The following is a 6,000-nucleotide window of genomic DNA, read 5'->3' on the forward strand; positions in this document are numbered from 1 at the left end:
CTCAGGGGAGGCCTTCATGGCAGTCTTGCAAACTCAGAGACCTAAAGTAACCACAAAGGATAGTCTGAAATTAAACTTTAACTAAAGCAGTTATGGTGGGTAGTCACCTCCTAGGCTAGTATCTTCCCTGACAAGGTCAACCTTTACCTTAACTGAGCTTACTGTCTTTTTTCATCTATAATAACATATCATTGAAATGTCAGGGTAACAACCTCCCTTTTTTCTGGACTCCTCAGGGCACGACCAAATGCCCTGGTTGCCAGGACAGATACCACAAATTCCTTCATTGTTATTGTTATCATGTTAATTGTTGGCTGTTAACTATCCTGTACCCACCTCAGTAAAAGAAGTATGTATCTTATCATTTTACTCTTTATCCAATCCCAGAGGTTTCCTCACTTTGCTTTCTCCCACCTCTCTAATCTATCACCAATTGATTTCATGTAACTCACTTACATCTCCTCCTTTGATAGCAGTGTATAAAAATAGATGAAAAACCGCCATTCTCTGAAGCATTATTCCAATCCGTTGAGATTCTGCTTCCCAGCAATTATTAACAGTTTGACTCAAATAAACTCACAAAAATTCTTTACAGGTTTGAATCTTTTTACATTAACAGTTATAAGTCTGTTCTGAATTTCTGTTCCTAACTCAGCCTTGGAAGAATCTATATTTCTAGAATTTATCCATTTTTTCCAGGATGTCTAATTTGTTGGTGTATAATTACAGTGTTTTCTTATAATCCTTTGCATTTCTTTGGTGTCAGTTGTTACATTTCCTCTTTCATTTATGATTTTATTTGGGCCCTCCCTCTTTTTTTCTTGTTGAGTCTGTATAGGCTTACCAATTGTGTTTACTCAAAGAACCAGCTCTTGGTTTCATTGATTGTTTCTGTGGTGTGTTTTTTTAATGTATTTTTATTGATTTCACAGAGGAAGGGAGAGGGACAGAGATAGAAACATCAATGATGAAAGAGAATCATTGATCAGCTGCCTCCTGTACGCCCCCTACTGCGGATAGAGACTGCAACCCAGGCATGTGCCCTTGACTGGCATCAAACCTGGAATCATTCAGTCTACAGATCGACCCTCTATCCACTGAGCCAAACCAGCTAGGGCTCATTGATTGTTTCTATTGTATTCTTTTTTAGACTCTAATTTATTTAAGTGTAAGTTTAGATTGTTTCTTTGAGATTTTTCTAGATTTTTAAGCTAGGCTGGTAATGTTATGATTTTCACTCTTAGAACTGCTCTGGCTGAATCCCATAGAGTTTGGATCATTGTGGTTTTATTTTCATTTGTCTCAAGGTATCCTTTGATTTCTTTCTTGATCTTGTTGCTAACCCATTGTTTAGTAGTATGTCATTTAGCTTCCACATGTTTGTGCATTTTTCAGTTTTCTTGTAATTGATTTCTAGTTTCATATGATTGTGATCAGAAAAGATGCTTTATAGGATTTATCTTCTTAAATTTATTGAGACTTGTTTTGTGGCCTAACATGTGGTCTATCCTTGAAAATGTTCTATGTGCAGTTGAAAATAATGTATATCTGCTACTTTGGTGTGAAATGTCCTAAAATATCAATTAAGTTCCTGTGGTCTAAATGTGTTATTTAAGGCCCTTGTTGCCTTTCTGATTTTCTGTCTGGATGATCTATCCATTGATATCAATAGGGTATCAAAGTCCTAAACTGTAACTCCATTACTGTCCTTCCCTCCCTTTATGGCCATCATAATTTGCTTTATATATTTAGGTGCTCCCAGGTTGGGTGCATGAATGTTTATGATATTTATATCCTCTTGTTTAATTTATTCCCTTATCATTTTGAACTGCACTTCTTTGTCTCTTGTTGGAGCCTTTGTTTTAAAGTCTATTTTATTTGATATAAATATTGCTACCTCAGCTCTTTTTCCCCATTCAATTTGAATGAAATCTCTTTTTCAAACCCTTTACTTTCAATCTGTGTGTCTTTTGATCTGAAGTGGGTCTCTTGTAGGCAACAGATGTTCGAGTCTTGTTTCTTTGCCCATTCAACTGCCTTATGTCTTTTTGTCTTTGTTAATCCTCACCTGAGGATATTTTTCCACTGATTTTCAGAGTACAAGGGAGGGGGAGAGAAAGAGAAACATTGATGTGTGAGAGACACATCATTCAGTTGCCTCCCCAAGTGCCCCACCCAGGGTGAGAGATGGAGGTTACAACAGAAGTACATGCCCTTGACTGGAATCAAACCAGGGACCCTTCAGTCTGTGGGCTGACGCTCTACCCACTGAGCAAAACTAGCTAGGGCCCACTTTATGTCTTTTTATTGAAGCATTTACTCCATTTATTATTGATAAGTATGTAGTTATTGCCTATTATTAATTATTTTATGATTTTTTTGTAGTTTTTCTCGGTTCCTTTCTTATTCTCTTGGTCCTTTCTCTCATATTGATGACTTTCTATAGCATTGTGTCTGGATCCTTTTTCTTCATTTCTTTGATATCTTTTATAGATTTGGTTTTTGATTGTCTTGTGCTTCCTATATACCAAGCTATGTTTATATCAGTCTATATATATATAAAGTTAACGGTCACTTAAGTTTGAACACATTCTAAAATAGCTAGACTCTTATCCCGTCCACATTTATATTATTGTCATTATTTTCTTCTTCTTCTTCTTCTTCTTCTTCTTCTTCTTCTTCTTCTTCTTCTTCTTCTTCTTCTTAAGATGGTAAAGAAGACTTTATTCAACAGTGCGGGTTTGCAGTAGGGGAGACAGATCAGATTCAACCCCAAATGCAATAAGGTTAAGTGGAGATGGATAGCCAAGGATCAGGATAGGGGCAGTGGATGGAAAATGACTAAGAGAAAATGTTAGGGGCAGAAATAGAATATTGGGAACTAACTATAGTTATAAGAAATATTAATCATGTTCTGTTAACTACGGTTGCTTTGTTCTGATCATCGAATCAGTTGTTGATTCCCTCCAATGTATTCATCATCATTATTGTATTCTTCATTTTTGACTGATTCTTTTTTGTTTTCCATCTCCATTTTTATGTTTTCTATTTCTTTGTTAAAATTGTCAATGTGTTCATTTTTCTTCTCCTAAGTTCACTGAGTATCTTTATAACAGTGTTTTAAACTCTTCCTCTAGTAGAATATTGCTTGGCTTCATTTCATTTAGTTCTTTTTCTGGAGTTTTGACCTGTTTTTTAATTTGGGACATGTTTCTTTGTCTCCTCAATTTGGCGGACTCCCTGCGATTGTTTTTATGTATTAGGTAGATCTGCCATCTCTTCATCTTGGCAGAGTGGCCTTATGTAGTAGGTGTCCTGTTGTGTCAATTGGTGCAGTCTCTCTGGTCACCTGAGCCAGGTGTTCCAGGAGTGTCCCTTGTGTGGGGGTTCTGTGTGCCCTCATGTTGTAGTTGAGCTTTGATTGCTGTTGGCATGTCAATAGGTGGGATTGACCCTCAGGTTGACTGGCTGGGAGGAATGGCCTTGATTCCAGTGGACGAGCTTTTTTACAGGGGCTGACCCTACAAAGCAGGATTCACTTCGGTGGGCTTCTGGTGCCTGCTGAGTCTGTTCTTTGGGTGCTTCGTTTGTGGAGCTGGTTGGCTTGTGCTCTGGTGTGGTCTGAAGCTGGCCACTATGTGTGTTGGTTCTGGGGCCTCTTGGGAGTGTCTCTTGTGCAGCCCAGTTCAGCCAGTCTGTGACCCCCAGAGCCACCTGGTAGGAGCTACAAAGTGACCTGTGGTTGGTTTCCACCTGTGTTGGGCTAGTGTCAAGGTCTCGTGCCTCTTTGCAAGTAGTATGGGGCACACTTAGGGCAGCCTTTGCTTGTTTGGTGTTTTGGGACCTTTGAGAGATTTTAGGAAAGTTTGCAGCTTGAACTGATTTTAGGAAAGTCTGTCACTTGAGTGGAAAAGCTGCTGGAAGTAGTTCAGTTTGGGCATGCAAGTTAAGTGGGGCAGGGTCTCAGGGAATCACCAGGGTGTAGCAAATGGTGTCAGCCAAGTTAATGGAGAGCTCAAATTTGGTGTCCATATGGGCTGGGTTGGGAGAAGGCTCAGCAAAAGAACAATGGCACCTGCTGGCTCTTCTGTCCCCAGAGAGAGATGCCCTGACCTTTCCCTTCCAGCTCTTGCTCTAAATACAGTCAATTCAGTTCTTTCCCATATGTCCCTGCTGCTTTTCAAACTATGGCCCCAGCACTGGAGCTCAGAGTGAGTGAGTCTGTGCTTAGGCCCTTTAATACCTGCAGCACCCAGGTATCCAGCAGCCCTCCATCTCACTCAGATGCAATCCACGCTAGTTTTCACAACCAGATGTCATCAGGAATTTTCTTCCCAGCACTGATGCCTCAGGCAGGGGACCCCAATATGGAGTGGGTTTCCCTCACTTCTTAGGGGAAACCTCCTCAGCCGAGACACCCCTCCTGTTTCTTAACCACCACACTGTGAATGGGAAACCTGTCTGCTCCTAACTTAAGCATCTTATTAGTCTCCATGTGGCTTCTTCTTTATATCCTTAGTTATAGGAATTCAGTTATAGGTGGTTCTCAATGATGGTTGTTCTGTAATTTAGTTGTAATTTTAGTGTAGTTGTGGGAGGAGAAGAAAGCAGAAGCCTAATATTTACTTTTCAATATATATATACTGGACAAAAAATTATAAGATAAACTAAAATGTGGACATTAAAGGAAATGTTAGTAAATGCTCTGACACACATGTATGTAAATCTCTGCTTTGCTCCTCGTAAGTAGAAGTTTTGAAATATTCAAAAAAGCAAGGAAAATAAAATGAAAGGATTTATTTTCCTATAATTTTAAATTGCTTCTCTATTAGGTTCTCTAATGTGCAATAATACAGTGGAGACAGTGGCAGGATAGAGAAACAGCAGGAGAAAAATAGTAGTCTAGATTTCCATAGTTCTAAAGAATTTCAAATTTATCTTTTTTTCTTTTCAAAATTATATTTAGAAATTTCATCAGTGCTCTATATTCTGAGCTATAAAATTTTCTAAAATGCTTAATGCACTCAACATTTTCTCTCAGCCTTTGTAGTATCAAAATTCTTGGCAATATTGCTTTTCTCTCTTCTCCTATCTGCAGCAGTCTGCAAATGTAATGTTGGTGTGGGGAAAATAACCCATCCAGTGTTCTTTTATCCCATAAGGAGTCCAAGAGCATTATACTAGCAATGATGATTTTGGATCATGTTTCCCACAAAATTTCTAATAGATACATTCTCCACATTAAGTGATAGTATTTCTTTCAGAGGAAAGGCCTGTAATTTTCCAATCTTTTATTAGCACTGGCTGTTTTATTTGAAAATGTCTTTATTACCACATTAATCTTAACAAATAAAGTTGTCTTTAATTTTTGTTTTCTTTGGTAATAAAGATGTTAACTGTAATATGATGATAAAAGTCTTCCACGGGAGTATTAGGAATGTCATTTCTTCTGTTGGTGTATTCTTTTCTTGGCATCTCTTCCATTTTTTGTTTATCATTTTTTAGTATGCTTTTGTCTTATGGTGAAAAATGGTCCCCCTGCCAAAGACATTCACATCCTAATGTCTGGAATCTACTTTAATGTTACTTTACATGCTTTGCTTTGTTTTTTTTAAAAAGGTCTTTGCAGATTAAATTAAGAATCTTGAGCTCTGGCTGGTGCAGCTCAGTTGGTTGGAGTGATGTCCCATGCACCAAAGGGTACAGGGCTCAGTTTCTGGTTGGGGCACATGCCTGGGTTACAGGTTCGATCCCAGGTTGGGGTGTGTGCAAGAGGCAATCAATCGATGTTTCTCTCTCTCTTCCTTCCTCTTTCTCTAAAAATCAGGGGAAGCATGCCCTTGGGTAAACATTTTTTTAAAAAAGTAAGCCACAATCAACTGACTCACTTAAAAAAAAAAAAGTAAGAATCCTGAGATGGGGATACTATAATGGAATTATCTGGTATCAGAGTGGGTCCTAAACACAATCTCCTGAGTTGTTACAAAAGGAAGGCAGAGA

This window comes from Plecotus auritus (assembly GCF_963455305.1).
Source record: "Plecotus auritus genome assembly, chromosome: 1".
In the NCBI taxonomy this organism is placed as follows: domain Eukaryota; kingdom Metazoa; phylum Chordata; class Mammalia; order Chiroptera; family Vespertilionidae; genus Plecotus; species Plecotus auritus.